At 42.6% G+C, this 17,597-nt stretch overlaps 1 protein-coding gene across 1 annotated transcript in view; it reads right to left on the bottom strand.

The window, feature by feature from the left end:
• Nucleotides 1–2,693, bottom strand: part of LOC124039220 (ATP-sensitive inward rectifier potassium channel 12-like) — a 32,051-nt gene extending 29,358 nt beyond the window's left edge. Inside the window, exon 1 of the mRNA XM_046355123.1 lies at nucleotides 1,993–2,693. The gene's annotated coding sequence lies outside the window, so the exon portion shown is untranslated. The remainder of the gene's footprint in view (nucleotides 1–1,992) is intronic.
• Between the last annotated feature and the right edge of the window lie 14,904 nt (nucleotides 2,694–17,597).

Here is a 17,597-nt window from a genome sequence, read left to right as displayed (position 1 = left end):
TTCGTAATTATACAAATGTCTGTCTTATATTCAGTTTAATATTCAAGTATACAATTGAAGTCGGAAGTTTACATACACCTTAGCCAAATACATCAAAACTCAGTTTTTCAGAATTCCTGTCACCTATTGTCCTGTCTTAGGTCAGTTAGGAACACCATTTTATTTTAAGAATGTGAAATGTCAGAATAATAATAGCAGATAATTATTTATTTCAGCTTTTATTTCTTTCATCACATTCCCAGTGGGTCAGACGTTTACATACACTCAATTAGTATTTGGTAGCATTGCCTTTACATTGTTTAACTTGGGTCAATTGTTTCGGGTAGCCTTCCACAAGCTTCCCACAATAAGTTGGATGCATTTTGGCCCATTCCTCCTGACAGAGCTGGTGTAACTGAGTTAGGTTTGTAGGTCTCCTTGCTCGCACACGCTTTTTCAGTTCTGCCCACAAATGTTATTTTGTGAATTGCACCAGTCCCTCCTGCAGCAAAGCACCCCCACAACATGATACGCTCACCTCCGTGCTTCACGGTTGGGATGGTGTTCCTCGGCTTGCAAGCCTCCCCCTTATTTTCTCCAAACATAACGATGGTCATTATGGCCAAACAGTTCTATTTTTGTTTCATCAGACGAGAGGACATTTCTCCAAAAAGTATGATCTTTATTCCAATGCGCAGTTGCAAACCGTAGTCTGGCTTTTTTATGCGGTTTTGGAGCAGTGGCTTCTTCCTTGCTGAGCGGCCTTTCAGGTTATGTCGATATAGGACTCGTTTTACTGTGGATATAGATACTTTTGTACATGTTTCCTCCAGCATCTTAACAAGGTCCTTTGCTGTTGTTCTGGGATTGATTTGCCCTTTTTGCACCAAGGTACGTTCATCTCTAGGAGACAGAACGCATCTCCTTCCTGATCGGTTTGACGGCTGCGGGGTCCCATGGTGTTTATACTTGCATACTATTGTTTGTACAGACGAATGTAGTACTTTCAGGCATTTGGAAATTGCTCCCAAGGATGAACCAGACTTGTGGAGGTCTACAATTTTTTTTCTGAGGTCTTGGCTGATTTCCTTTGATTGTCCCATGATGTCAAGCCAAGAGGCACTGAGTTTGAAGGTAGGCCTTGAAATGCATCCACAGGTACACCTCCAATTGACTAAAGTTATCAGAAGCTTCTAAAGCCATTGACAGAATTTTGCAAGCTGTTTAAAGGCACAGTCAACTTGGTGTATGTAAACTTCTGACCCACTAGAATTGTGATACAATACATTTTAAGTGAAATAATCTGTCTGTAAACAATTGTTGGAAAAATTACTTGTGTCATGCACAAAGAAGATTTCCTAACCGACTTTCCAAAACTATAGTTTGTTTGACAAGAAATTTGTGGAGTGGTTGAAAAACGAGTTATAATGACTCCAACATAAGTGTATGTAAACTTCCGACGTCAACTGTATCTACTTTTATCCGTTCAGAAAATCTGAAGTGCGAATCATGCTAAAAACTACTGTCATTATGTTCTGTTAATGGATTTACCTCAGAGAATTACGTATAGTCAGTGGACTTAGACATTTACTTATAATTATCAGCGTTAGAATGTGTATCATGTTTGAGACCGCAACATATTTTTTTATGTAGTACTATCTGGAACAGGTATAAGCTAAGCATCATTACAGTCCTATCTCATACCAGCTGAAGGTGTGACGTGATACTGTATGCAAGTGTCAGGAGGATCATGTACACAACTCATATTCTGTGATGTTAATGAGGAAAGCGTCACTATATCGACTCGAAGAGTTGCCTTCTCTCTTACAGAGCAACATACCTGTACTATATGAACTTAGATTGGAGAAGATAAGGGACATTGTATTTACAATTACACTAAATCCAACAACGTTATTGCTGTTCCAAACAATATTACAGCAATGATGAGGAAAAGGATTTGTTAAAAGAGCAGCATCAAACTTGATGTGAAAGTTTGATTAGTTCCTTTCTTACCTTATATTATCCACCTGGTCTTTTCTTCCCCCACTTTAGAGCTGAAATACAGTATCCTCCTAGTTCATATACCAGCTAGCCAAACTGAAGCATCATTCTTCCCTCTGAGTTTAAGCCACCAGAGCTGGTCTCTCTCTCTCTGTGATTCCTAAGGGTAGAACCACTCCATCCTTTTGAGCCACAGGCACAGAAACCCTTTGAATTTCTTCATTGTTGATCTCTATTTCTGTTTTCTATCCTTCCTCTGTTGGTTTCAGTCAGGGAGTTTCCCCGACATACAATAAATGCACCAGGTGTCAGTCGGTCCCCACAAAGACAAAAACGATGAAAAACTGGTGACTTTTCTTTTTCTGACTGAATCACTCCGTCCTCAGTTTGTCCTCTGCTGCTGGGCGTAAAAAAGGTATCTGAGAACTTCCAAATGTGGAAAAAAGGTTTTGTATCCCCATCTTATGAACTCCTTCAGCACTTCTATTCAGTCACAATCTTTAGACACATTTAAGTCCCTCGTCACATTTCCCATAAAACTGGAGAATTAAAGAGAGAAAATTAACTCTGCTTATTAGCTGAACAGCCCCTCTATCAATCTTTGCAATCTGATCTAGTTCTCCTGGCTGCAGTTCTCTCTCTTTTTCTCTCACTCTCTCACTGTTTCTTGCTCACTCACTCGCTCCCTGCCTCTTCTCTCACTCCCCCTCTTCTGTTGTGTCACAGAAGCTGCCATTTGCAGCCACGATGTGGTTTCCTCACTTCCCTCCCTCCCCCTCTCTCTCTCCCTTCCTCCCACAGCACAGCACAGTCAGTGGACAGCAACTTTATGTATATATGCATCATTAAAATGCCCAGAACAGTGTAGTAGTGTACAGTCATGGCCAAATGTTTTGAGAATGACACAAATATTAATTTTCACAAGTCTTCTGCCTCAGTTTGTATGATGGCAACTTACATATACTCCAGAATGTTATAAAGAGTGATCAGATTAATTGCAATTCATTGCAATGTCCCTCTTTGCCATACAAATGAACTGAATCCCCACCCCAAACATTTCTACTGCATTTCAGCCCTGCCACAAAAGGACCAGCTGACATCATGTCAGTAATTCTCTCGTTAACACAGGTGTGAGTGTTGATGAGCACAAGGCTGGAGATCACTCTGTCATGCTGATTGAGTTCGAATAACAGACTGGAAGCTTCAAAAGGAGGGTGGTGCTTGGAATCATTGTTCTTCCTCTGTCAACCATGGTTACCTGCAAGGAAACACGTGCCATCATCATTGCTTTGCACAAAAAGGGCTTCACAGGAAAATATATTGCTGCCGATAAGATTGCATCTAAATCAACCATTTATCGGATCATCAAGAACTTCAAGGAGAGCGGTTCAATTGTTGTGAAGAAGGTTTCAGGGCACCCAAGAAAGTCCAGCAAATGCCAGGACCGTCTCCTAAAGTTGATTCAGCTGCGGGATCGGGGCACCACCAGTACAGAGCTTGCTCAGGAATGGCAGCAGGCAGGTGTGAGTGCATCTGCACGCACAGTGAGGCTAAGACTTTTGGAGGATGGCCTTGTGTCAAGAAGGGCAGCAAAGAAGCCACTTCTCTCCAGGAAAAACATCAGGGACAGACTGACAATCTGCAAAAGGTACAGGGATTGGAAAAGTCCTTTTCTCTGATGAATCCCCTTTCTGATTGTTTGGGGCATCCGGAAAAAAGCTTGTCCGGAGAAGACAAGGTGAGCGCTACAATAAGTCCTGTGCCATGCCAACTGTAAAGCTTCCTGAGACCATTCATGTGTGGGGTTGCTTCTCAGCCAAGGGAGTGGGCTCACAATTTTGCCTAAGAACACAGCCATGACTCAAGAATCATACCAACACTTCCTAGTGCAACTTCTCCCAACCATCCAGGAACAGTTTGTTGATGAACAATGCCTTTTCCAGCATGATGGAATACCTTGACATAAGGCAAAAGTGATAACTAAGTGGCTCGGGGAACAAAACATTGATATTTTGGGTCCATGGCCAGGAAACTCTCCAGACCTTAATCCCATTGAGAATTTGTGTTCAATCCTCAAGAGGCAGGTGGACAAACAAAAAAAAACACAAAAAAACAAACCCAAATCCAAATTCTGACAAACTCCAAGCATTGACCATGCAAGAATGGGCTGCCATCAGTCAGGATGTGGCCCAGAAGTTAATTGACAGCATGCCAGGGCGGATTGCAGAGGTCTTGAAAAATAAGGGTCAACACTGCAAATATTGACTCTTTTGCATCATTCATGTAATTGTCAATAAATGCATTTGACAGTTGTGAAATGCTCGTAATTATACTTCAGTATTCCATAGTAACATCTGACAAAAATGTTGTGTCATTCTCAAAGCTTTTGGCCACGGCTGTATACATAATTGTTTCTGATCATTTAAAAAAATAATTGGATCATTTTTGGTGGGGTAAATGACAGAACTGTAAACAGAGTGTTACTGTCGGAGCACTCACATTGCTACACACTGACTGTCCAATCCACATTACAGTACCAACTTATAGTAACAACCTCTTGCCTCTATGTCCTCTCAATGGCCTAATTTCAAGACTAACTACAACATCATTATAACAGATACAGGCAACTGCCAAACTGAAGGTATCAGTTGAGTAAACGAGGGATACAAAGTATATGTCATGTATTGTATTGTCATGTCTTGTCCCTGTGCTTTCTCTTCTCTTCGTTTCCCCCTGCTGGTCTTATTAGGTTTCTTTCTCTCTCTCTATCCCTCTCTCTCTCTATCGTTCCGTTCCTGCTCCCAGTTGTTCCTCATTCTCCTAACGACCTCGTTTACTCTCTCACACCTGTCCCCTATTTTGCCCTCTGATTAGGTCCCTATTTCTCTCTCGGTTTCTGCCTCTGTCCTTGTCGGATTCTTGTTTGCTGTTTGCTGTTTGCTGTTTGCTGTTTGCTGTACCCTTGTTCCGTCCTGTTGTATTCTGCCTCGTCTTCAGATACTGCGTGTGAGCAGGTGTCTCTATCCTCTACGGCCCGCGCCTACCCGAAGGGACCTGCAGTCTGTTGCCGCAAGCCCTGCAACTCTCCTCAACTAAAGAGGATTTATGTTTTTCCTGTTTGGACATTTCCTGTTAAGGATTGAGGATTATGTTTTCTCTGTTTGGACTTTAATAAACTCAGTTTCTGTTAAGTCGCTTTTGGGTCCTCACTCACCTGCATAACAGTATATTGAAAGCCGATGCCTCCACACAGGTTTGGTTCCTCAGTTAATTGAGCAGTTTTAACATCCCGTCATACTTAGAGTCATGCATAAAAATGCCCAGCTGTCTATTATTTTGACTATGGCTAAAAGAAGAGATCTTGGTGACTTTAAAACAGGGGTCTCAAAGGAGCATAAGGGGTTAAGGGTGTGTGTGTATATGTGTGTCAGTGGAGGCTGCTGAGGGGAGGATGGCTCATAATAATGGCCAGAATGAAGCGTAATGGGTGGAATGGTATCAAGCACAAACACTCCATTCTGGCCATTATTATGAACCGTCCCCCCCTCAGCAGCCTCCACTGCTGTGTGTGTGTTTGTCTCAGTCGACAGATCTCAACCCAATTGAACACTTATGGGAGATTCTGGAGCAACATCTGCGACAGGATTTTCCACCACAGTCAATAAAACACCAAATTATGGATGGTGTCGCATCCCTCCAATAGAGTTCCAGTCACTTGTAGAATCTATTCCAAGGCGCATTGATGCTGTTCTTGCGGCTCGTGGTTGCCTAACTCCCTATTGACGTTATATGTTGGTGTTTCCTTTATTTTGGCAGTTACCTGTAGGTCTACATTCATCAAGGTCATATCAGTTTAGTTTATTTTGATGCTTTATGACAGTTGTATATTTTTGTGTGTGAAGGGGTGAGGATGGTGAGGATGTTGACTGTTTTCAACATGCATGCCTGCCTTAAATATATCTCATGCATTATTTAATAATAATAATAATAATAATAATATATGCCATTTAGCAGACGCTTTTATCCAAAGCGACTTACAGTCATGTGTGCATACATTCTACGTATTTGGTGCTCTGTGGGACTATGTCGCTCTGCCGATGGAGTGGATCCAGTGTATTGATAGACCACGTTGCTGAGCTGGGTGACTTAGTGTGGAGGGACACCATTCACACTTTTATGCTGCAGTAGTTTATGTGTCGGTGGGCTAGGGTCAGTTTGTTATATCTGGAGTACTTCTCCTTGTAACTGGATTCTTCCTGTGAAGGAGAGGCGGACCAAAATGCAGCGTGGTTATAATTCATGGTTCTTTAATAATGAAACTATACATGAATAAACTACAAAACAAGAAATGTGAAAACCCGAAACAGTCCCGTGTGGTACAAACACTGACACAGGAGACAAAACCCACAAAACCCAACACAAAACAGGCTACCTAAATATGGCTCCCAATCAGAGACAATGACTAACACTTGCCTCTGATTGAGAACCATATCAGGCCCAAACACAGAAACAGACAAACAAGACATCCACCATAGAATGCCCACTCAGATCACACCCTGACCAAACAAAACATAGAAACATACAAAGCAAACTATGGTCAGGTTGTGACACTCCTGTCCTATCCGGTGTCCTGTGTGAATTTAAGTATGCTCTCTCTAATTCTCTCTTTCTCTCTTTCTTTCTCTTGGAGGACCTGAGCCCTAGGACCATGCCTCAGGACTACCTGACATGATGACTCCTTGCTGTCCCCTGTCCACCTGGCCGTGCTGCTGCTCCAGTTTCAACTGTTCTGCCTGTGATTATTATTATTTGACAATGCTGGTCATTTATGAACATTTGAACATCTTGGCCATGTTCTGTTATAATCTCCACCCGGCACAGCCAGAAGAGGACTGGCCACCCCACATAGCCTGGTTCCTCTATGTTTCCTCCTAGGTTTTGGCCTTTCCAGGGAGTTTTTCCTAGCCACCGTGCTTCTACACCTGCATTGCTTGCTGTTTGGGGTTTTAGGCTGGGTTTCTGTACAGCACTTTGAGATATCAGCTGATGTACGAAGGGCTTTAAATACATTTGATTTGATTTTGATGAACCAGTGTGTAATCAGTATTGACCCAGGGTGTGTGTGTGTGTGTGTGTGTGTGTGTGTGTGTGTGTGTGTGTGTGTGTGTGTGTGTGTGTGTGTGTGTGTGTGTGTGTGTGTGTGTGTGTGTGTGTGTGTGTGTGTGTGTGTGTGTGTGTGTGTGTGTGTGTGTGTGTGTGTGTGTGTGTGTTTGCGGACAGCATGAAGGTTTTTGCATCCTCGCAGCAGGTATGGCATCCTAGCTGTACCAGTACTCTCCTAAAAGTGGAATTTAAGAAAAAACATGGCAGTTATTTCCATCTGTGTTGAACTCTATTTATTATGTTTTACAAGGAGATCAACAGGTAGCCTCATTTCCTGTTTGCTTCTCTTCTGTATCCAGAAAATCGAAAAACATTGAGTCATCAGTAAGAGCCTTTCAATTTCAATTAGCATATAGCACAGCAAATATTTCAATTGTTTAAGCATATGTTGCAGAACAGGGATTAGAATATTGACAAAAAAAGATTGACTCCATCAGTGACTGAGTTGACAAGCCACTGACAGAGTTCAGAAAATTAAATTACATTTTTGCCTCTAAAAATATTCAAGTTCAAAACAAATATGGGAAATTACTAATTTGAAAATCCACAACAAAACACAACCATTTTGTCAGATCTTACAGCACTCTGATGGAGTTGACAAAAATGTTTATTTTTCATTCAAGTGTTATTGTCACGATTTCTACCGAAGTCGGTCCCTCTCCTTGTCTGGCGGTGTTCGGCGGTCGACGTCACCGACCTTCTAGCCATCACTGATCCATTTTTCATTATCCATTGTTTTTTTTTCCTTCACACCTGGTTCCAATCCCAACAATTACGTATTGTGTATTTAACCCTCTGTTTCCCCTCATGTCCTTGTCGGAGATTGTTTTATTGTATGTGATTGTGCTAGTATGTGTTGGTGTGCGACAGGTTTTGTACCCACTTTGTTAATTTTATACATTTTGTTTTTTGGAGTTTTGTCAGCACTTATTAAGTGACTCCATTTATACCAAGTTCGTTCTCCTGCACCTGACTTCCCTGCCACCAACACGCACCCATTACAGTTATACACAGTAGCAATTTATTATTTGTGAAATATATTTCTGCGTTACCCTTGAACAACTCCAAGCAGGGACATTATTATCTTTGATGATGCTCTGCAAGACGAGCACGCTCTCACATTGATCAGTCAAATACTAAAGGAGATGACAATTACTCAGGGGGAGGAGAGTGAGAAGATTCTGAATACAGCCTGACTGGGCTCCCGCCCACCTTTATCACTTCTGAATCATCAGCACAGTGATACTTTTTTTGTGTGCCAGTTCACTCTCTTTTCTTTATTTAAAAAAAAAAGTTTCTCTTTTTTGGGGGTGCTCTTTCTTTTCCCCCAAACTCAGCCTATCCTGTAATTGAATCTTTTAATGTTGTCAGGAAAAGACTGCTTCTTCTTAATGGTCATCTAGTGTCATTGCATTGAGATGTATGCTGTAGATTAGCTAGAGGTCTAGAGGACATAGGGTTCTTCAATGTGCTGTTGCGTTAGTTTGCATTAGACTTCACGTTATTGTTGCTTCAATGCCTCAGTATGAAGTGTGAGTAAAGAAAACAAGAAGAACAGCAATAAAAGACAGGTGGTATATCCACACCTCACACATCCTTTGCATGATGGGGTTTGGTGTCCTAAGGAGAGGTGTGAGTGTATATATATAAGCCATGTTATTCTTCCTGGTGTCAAACTTGAAAATATCACCACAGTGAAAAAAATGAGTGCTACAGCCAACCCGCACTCACCTAAGCAGAGACCCACTGTGACCATGACTCATCATTGGAGAGAGAAGAGAGAGAGAGGACAGGAGAAGAGAGAGAGAGAAAAAGAGGGGAGAGAGAGTACAAGATTCAAGACAGAGACTATGAGAGAGGGAGAACACAAGGAATGAAAGAGAGATACCCACTCCTGTCAGCCAGCTGTACTTAGCAGCCAGGTCTAATTTGCATTAATCACCAGGCTCCTTTGAATAAACATTGTATAATAATAATGATGATATTGATTGTGTCATGTCATCCTTTTACCCAGAGTCAACAGTCTGTCTACATTCCAAATGGCACCCTATTCCATTAATAGTCTAGTACTTTTGACCATGGCCCTTATGGCTCTTGTCAAAGTAGTGCACTATATAATAAGATGCCATTTGGGACACAAACTCTGTCTGTCATTCTACTAAGGGCTATTCATTTATTATGGCTGATGGATCTATTCCACTCCATCATAGTCAGGGAATCTCATTTAGGACCTTTGACACAGACATGGAAAGGTGGACAATTTAGCCCTTCTAATAAACATGTAATCAATATTATTTTGTCCATCCAGGTGTAGGTGTACTGTAATAGTGATGTAAATTGTCTATTGTGGCCATTTTATTTTGACTTTATTTTTGCTCCAATAACTGCTTACTGCTGTATTCAGTACGGAAGACTCCTACAGGGAAGTCCTCCTTAAAATAAAAACTATAACAAATATTTAGAAGTCCTCCTTGTAAATTAAACTATACATTTTTTACCCAATGACCGAAAACTGGTTGAATCATCGTTGTTTCCACATCATAAAAAAATCTAATGTACACTGCTCAAAAAAATAAAGGGAACACTTAAACAACACAATGTAACTCCAAGTCAATCACACTTCTGTGAAATCAAACTGTCACTTAGGAAGCAACACTGATTGACAATACATTTCACATGCTGTTGTGCAAATGGGATAGACAACAGGTGGAAATGATAGGCAATTAGCAAGACACCCCCAATAAATGAGTGGTTCTGCAGGTGGTGACCACAGACCACTTCTCAGTTCCAATGCTTCCTGGCTGATGTTTTGGTCACTTTTGAATGCTGGCGGGGCTTTCGCTCTAGTGGTAGCATGAGACGGAGTCTACAACCCACACAAGTGGCTCAGGTAGTGCAGCACATCCAGGATGGCACATCAATGCGAGCTGTGGTAATTAGGTTTGCTGTGTCTGTCAGCATAGTGTCCTGAGCATGGAGGCGCTACCAGGAGACAGGCCAGTACATCAGGAGACGTGGAGGAGGCGGTAGGAGGGCAACAACCCAGCAGGAGGACCGCTACCTCTGCCTTTGTGCAAGGAGGAGCAGGATGCAAAATGATCTCCAGCAGGCCACAAATGAGCATGTGTCTGCTCAAACGGTCAGAAACAGACTCCATGAGGGTGGTATGAGGGCCCGACGTCCACAGGTGGGGGTTGTGCTTACAGCCCAACACCGTGCAGGACGTTTGGCATTTGCCAGAGAACACCAAGATTGGCAAATTCGCCACTGGCGCCCTGTGCTCTTCACAGATGAAAGCAGATTCACACTGAGCACGTGACAGACGTGACAGAGTCTGGAGACACCGTGGAGAACGTTCTGCTGCCTGCAACATCCTCCAGCATGACCGGTTTGGTGGTGGGTCAGTCATGGTGTGGGGTGGCATTTCTTTGGGGGGGCACAGAGGTAGCCTGACTGCTATTAGGTACCGAGATGAGATCCTCAGATCCCTTGTGAGACCATATGCTGGTGCGGTTGGCCCTGGGTTCCTCCTAATGCAAGACAGTGCTAGACCTCATATGGCTGGAGTGTGTCAGCAGTTCCTGCAAGAAGAAGGCATTAATGCTATGGACTGGCCCGCCCGTTGAAACCATCCGCCACCTCATCGGGAGCATGCCCAGGCGTTGTAGGGAGATCATACAGGCACGTGGAGGCCACACACACTACTGAGCCTCATTTTGACTTGTTTTAAGGACATTACATCAAAGTTGGATCAGCCTGTAGTGTGGTGTGACTCCAAATCCAGACCTCCATGGGTTGATAAATTTGATATCCATTGATCATTTTTGTGTGATTTTGTTGTCAGAACATTCAACTATGTAAAGAAAAAAGTATTTAATAAGAATATTTCATTCATTCAGATCTAGGATGTGTTATTTTAGTGTTCCCTTTATTTTTTTGAGCAGTGTATAAACAGTGGGGCAAACAAGTATATAGTCAGCCACCAATTGTGCAAGTTCTCCCACTTAAAAAGATGAGAGAGGCCTGTAATTTTCATCATAGGTACACTTCAACTATGACAGACAAAATGAGAAAAAATAATCCAGAAAATCACATTGTAGGATTTCTAAAGAATTTATTTGCAAATTATGGTGGAAAATAGGTATTTGGTCAATAACAAAAGTTTATCTCAATACTTTGTTATATAACCTTTGTTGGCATTCACAGAGGTCAAACATTTTCTGTAAGTCTTCACAAGATTTTCACACAATGTTGCTGGTGTTTTGGCCCATTCCTCCATGCAGATCTCCTCTAGAGCAGTGATGTTTTGGGGCTGTTGCTGGGCAACACGGACTTTCAACTCCCTCCAAAGATTTTCTATGGGGTTGAGATCTGGAGACTGGCTAGGCCACTCCAGGACCTTGAAATGCTTCTTACGAAGTCACTCCTTCGTTGCCTGGGCGGTGTGTTTGGGATCATTGTCATGCTGAAAGACTCAGCCACGTTTCATCTTCAATGCCCTTGCTGATGGAAGGAGTTTTTACCTCAAAATCTCACAATACATGGCCTCATTCATTTTTTCCTTTACACGGATCAGTCGTCCTGGTCCCTTTGCAGAAAAACAGCCGCAAAGCATGATGTTTCCACCCCCATGCTTCACAGTAGGTATGGTGTTTTTTGGATGCAACTCAGCATTCTTTGTCCTCCAAACACGACGAGTTGAGTTTTTACCAAAAAGTTATATTTTGGTTTCATCTGACCATATGACATTCTCCCAATCTTCTTCTGGATCATCCAAATGCTCTCTAGCAAACTTCAGACAGGCCTGGACATGTACTGGCTTAAGCAGGGGGGCACATCTGGCACTGCAGTATTTGAGTCCCTGGCGGCGTAGTGTGTTACTGATGGTAGGCTTTGTTATTTTGGTCCCAGCTCTCTGCAGGTCATTCACTAGGTCCCCCTGTGTGGTTATTGGATTTTTGCTCACCGTTCGTGGAACCCCAGATCGAGGGAGATTATCAGTGGTCTTGTATGTTTTCCATTTCCTAATAATTGCTCGCACAGTTGATTTCTTCAATCCAAGCTGCTTACCTATTGCAGATTCAGTCTTCCCAGCCTGGTGCAGGTCTACAATTTTGTTTCTGGTGTCCTTTGACAGCTCTTTGGTCTTGGCCATAGTGAAGTTTGGAGTGTGGCTGTTTGAGGTTGTTGTGGACAGGTGTCTTTTATACTGATAACAAGTTCAAAAAGGTGCCATTAATACAGGTAACAAGTGGAGGACAGAGGAGCCTCTTAAAGAAGAAGTTACAGGTCTGTGAGAGCCAGAAATCTTGCTTGTTTGTAGGTGACCAAATACTTTATTTTTTCTCATTTTGTCTGTCATAGTTGAAGTGTACCTATGATGAAAATTACAGGCCTCTCTCATCTTATTAAGTGGGAGAACTTGCACAATTGGTGGCTGACTAAATACTTTTTTGCCCCACTGTATATATATATATTTTTTTATGACGTGGGAACAACATTGATTCAACCAGGTTTTGGTCAGTGAGATGTGTAAAAGATGTATAGTTTCATTTACAAGGAGGACTTCTGAATATTTGTTATAGTTTTTAGATGTCATTCCAACGTCTATTTTTGAATTACATTTGTTTGAGTTGTCAGCGAATGTGAATTCAATGTGAAATCAACCATGACATTGAAAGGTTAAAATTCCCAGACTTTTTGCAAATCCATTCAGTTTTGACGTTGATTCAACGTCATCACGTATATCTACAGTGGGAAGAACAAGTATTTGAAACACTGCCGATTTTGCAGGTTTTCCTACTTACAAAGCATGTAGAGGTATGTCATTTTTATCATAGGTACACTTTAACTGTGAGTGCCGGAATCTAAAACAAAAATCCAGACAATCACATTGTATGATTTTTAAGTAATTCATTAGCATTTTATTGCATGACATAAGTATTTGATCACCTACCAACCAGTAAGAATTCCGGCTCTCACGGACCTGTTAGTATTTCTTTAAGAAGCCCTCCTGTTCTCCACTCATTTGTATCAACTGTACCTGTTTGAACTCGTTACCTGTATAAAAGACACCTGTCTACCCACTCAATCAAACAGACTCCAACCTCTCCACAATGGCCAAGACCAGAGAGCTGTGTAAGGACATCGGAGATAAAAAATTGTAAACCTGCACAAGGCTGGGATGGGCTACAGGACAATAGACAAGCAGCTTGGTGAGAAGGCAACAACTGTTGGCGCAATTATTAGAAAATGGAAGAAGTTCAAGATGACGGTCAATCACCCTCGGTCTGGGGCTCCATGCAAGATCTCACCTCGTGGGGCATCAATGATCATGTGGAAGGTGAGAGATCAGCCCAGAACTACAAGGCAGGACCTGATCAATGACATGAAGAGAGCTGGGACCAAAGTCTCAAAGAAAGCCACTAGTAACACACTACGCCGCAATGGATTAAAATCCTGCAGTGTATGAAAGGTCCCCCTGCTCAAGCCAGCGCATGTCCAGGTCCGTCTGAAGTTTGCCAATGACCATCCGGATGATCCAGAGGAGGAATGGGGGAAGGTCATGTGGTCTGATGAGACGAAAATAGAGCTTTTTGGTCTAAACTCCACTCGCCATGTTTAGAGGAAGAAGAAGGATGAGTACAACCCCAAGAACACCATCCCAACCGTGAAGCATGGAGGTGGAAACATCATTCTTTGGGGATGCTTTTCTGCAAAGGGTACAGGACGACTGCACCGTATTGAGGGGAGGATGGATGGGGCCATGTATCGTGAGATCTTGGCCAACAACCCCCTTCCCTCAGTAAGAGCATTGAAGATGTGTCGTGGCTGGCTCTTCCAGCATGACAACGACCCGAAACACACAGCCACGGCAACTAAGGAGTGGCTCCATAAGAAGCATCTCAAGGTCCTGGAGTGGCCTAGCCAATATAACATCTTTGAAGGGAGCTGAAAGTCCGTAATGCCCAGCGACAGCCCCGAAACCTGAAAGATCTGGAGAAGGTCTGTATGGAGGAGTGGGTCAAAATCCCTGCTGCAGTGTGTGCAAACCTGGTCAAGAACTACATGAAACGTATGTTCTCTGTAAATGCAAACAAAGGTTTCTGTACCAAATATTATGTTCTGCTTTTCTGATGTATCAAATACTTATGTCATGCAATAAAAAGCGAATTAATTACTTAAAAATCATACAATGTGATTTTCTGGATTTTTGGTTTAGATTCCGTCTGTCACAGTTGAAGTTTACCTATGATAAAAATTACAGACCTCTACATGCTTTGTAAATGGGAAAACCTGCAAAATCGGCAGTGTATCAAATACTTGTTCTCCCCACTGTATATATACGCTATAAATGATTTCCAATTCATATATACGCTATAAATTATTTCCAAATCATAAGTAAACAAAGGAACAAAAGTTTGTGACCACAATGGAAGCCATGGAGGTGTGTGTAGACATCAGAACTCTTTAACCACTAAGGGGTATCCTCAGTTTGGAATTGTGGATGACTATACACTAATACTGTGGCGTCCTTCCTTATCTCGCCTTCTCTTCCTCTTCCACTCCTCAACAGTTCCACTGCTGAACTCTTACAATACCAACACTGCCCCCTTTACCTCTCATCTGAGCTGAGTAACCTGCTACAAATGACGAAAGGAAAGACAAAAAACAGATAATCTCCTCTTCCCACACCCGGATATAGCTCTATTATGTAAAATCCCAGGAGAGTGCTGAACTGCCCCTCCTTCCCTCTCCTCCCCTGCTCTGGCTGTCTCTAAGCACCCCAATTACATTACTCTCCATGCCTCCTGTCTGACAGCGCTATTTCAGGCTTGGAGGGCCATTTAATTTCTACTCCCTTCATTTCATTTCAGCCATTATTGTATTATGGCTGTGTGAATTAAACATGATTAGTGATGTGATTTCACCACTGTTATCGTTCATGGTACTGCCAGGATACATCCGGGACGTACTGCTGAGAGAATCTATTTACCAAACTTTGGACTTTTGATGACAAGTGCCAGGATTAACCTTGTGTATAGTGTACTGTACTCGGCCTTATTAAAGTCAGACATGCAAGTGAGACGGTTAAAGCTATTGCATAATGACATCAAGCCTTCTCATTCCCTCCTCCCCACCTCCCTCTCTCTCTGTTTACTCGACTTTGTGTCCAAAAAGAAGATAATGATCAAGGTTTGATCCGATAGTCATTTATCTGCTATAACTAACCCTTGCACACCACTTGCCCCTCACTGGCACGGCCATTGGATTTTCAATGACCTCTTATGCAACCTCTTCCCATTCAACTCTAAATTATGTCTAAAAGATATTATCTTGCTTCGTCAACTCCATAAACACTGATCTGAGTCCTGCCCAGGACTAATACTGCAGCCACGATAAAATCTTCCATCCAACTAATTGTGTCTCTTTGTTACCGCATTTGAATTTATATGGCAGCTCTTAATGTACCACAGTTTCTAAATGTACGTGCTGAAAAAGTATTTCTCAATTCAAATAAAGTTATAGCAGAGAATGTTCCCATTAGATTACATTTGAAGGAAATTGAGTGTCTGGTTTGGTTGGGTTGACTCCTGCGTAGTGAATTAGATTATTTCTCAACAATACTCATAGATGACAACTGCAGTAAGTTTTCACTGTTCAGTCATAACAATAATTGTCGTTACTGTGTATTATCTTTTAGTCCTTTCACTGTTCATTGAAAAAGTATCAGTGCATAAACTGTTGACAATGTTCAAGCAGTTCGCTTGCTTTGAGATTGTGAATTCATCACATCTGTGAATGTGTACACTTGATGTCTTTAGTGATATGAAAATAGAATGGGCTTCGAAATGTGCTACAAAATATCATATTAATATATAATAATAATAATATAATAATAATAATCATATCATATTGTTAAACTTATTGGAAGCGATGTCATTGACTTAGTAGGATTGATTATTAAACCAGTATGGGACCATTATGAGCAATAATGATTGTATTTTCAGATCAATGTGGGAAGATGGGGAAGGAAACTTTCCCTTGGTGATGGATTAGCCACTTTTCATAAAAGGACCTCAAGACATTTTTCGCCAGAGAAACTAGCCTCATCAAGCTGAACATTGTGACTGAAATGCTCAAATAGACAGGATACAGCCTAAAGTTCACCTGTTCTGCACACAATTAGGTATACCTAGCATACTGTAAACAACCAACTCAAAGTGTTGTTTGTCATGCAGGTGAAAGAGGACCCAAAAGCGACTTGGCGAAAACAGAGTCTTTAATCCAGTAAAGTAAATACAATCAAAAAACACAACTTTCACTCGAAATGACGAGGACAAACTGGAGACTCGATCTTGAACAGCAGGTGAACAGCAGGTTGCCTCGGGAAGGCACTTGAACCAAACAGACTCAGACACCTGCTCACCACGCAGCATCTGAGGAAAACACGACACGACAGGGCGATACACAAACACAGCACGGTGAATTCTAGACAAGGAACCGACAGGGCAGAAACGAATAACAAGGAGAGAAATAGGGACTCTAATCAGGGAAAAGGATCGGGAACAGGTGTGGGAAGACTAAATGATTGATTAGGGGAATAGGAACAGCTGGAAGCAGGAACGGAACGATAGAGAGAAGAGAGAGCGGGAGAGTGAGAGAGGGAGGGGGAGAGAGAGGGATAGAAAGAGGGAAAGAACCTAATAAGACCAGCAGAGGGAAACGAATAGAAGGAGAAGAACAGGGACAAGGCATGATAATCAATGACAAAACATGACAGTACCCCCCACTCACCGAGCGCCTCCTGGCGCACTCGAGGAGGAATCCTGGCGGCAACGGAGGAAATCATCAATGAGTGAACGGTCCAGCACGTCCCGAGACGGAACCCAACTCCTCTCCTCAGGACCGTAACCCTCCCAATCCACTAAGTATTGGTGACCCCGTCCCCGAGAACGCATGTCCATGATCTTATGTACCTTGTAAATAGGTGCGCTCTCGACAAGGACGGGAGGGGGAGGGAAGACGAACGGGGTGCAAAGAAAGGGCTTGACACAGGAGACATGGAAGACAGGATGGACGCGACAAAGATGTCGCGGAAGAAGCAGTCGCACAGCGACAGGATTGACGACCTGGGAGACACGGAACGGACCAATGAACCGCGGAGTCAACTTACGAGAAGCTGTCGTAAGAGGAAGGTTGCGAGTGGAAAGCCACACTCTCTGGCCGCAACAATACCTTGGACTCTTAATCCTGCGTTTATTGGCGGCTCTCACAGTCTGTGCCCTGTAACGGCAAAGTGCAGACCTCACCCTCCTCCAGGTGCGCTCACAACGTTGGACAAACGCTTGAGCGGAGGGAACGCTGGACTCGGCAAGCTGGGATGAGAACAGAGGAGGCTGGTAACCCAGACTACTCTGAAACGGAGATAACCCGGTAGCAGACGAAGGAAG

This window comes from Oncorhynchus gorbuscha, linkage group LG07 (assembly GCF_021184085.1).
Source record: "Oncorhynchus gorbuscha isolate QuinsamMale2020 ecotype Even-year linkage group LG07, OgorEven_v1.0, whole genome shotgun sequence".
In the NCBI taxonomy this organism is placed as follows: Eukaryota; Metazoa; Chordata; class Actinopteri; order Salmoniformes; family Salmonidae; genus Oncorhynchus; species Oncorhynchus gorbuscha.
This window is presented reverse-complemented; position numbering and strand designations above follow the sequence as displayed.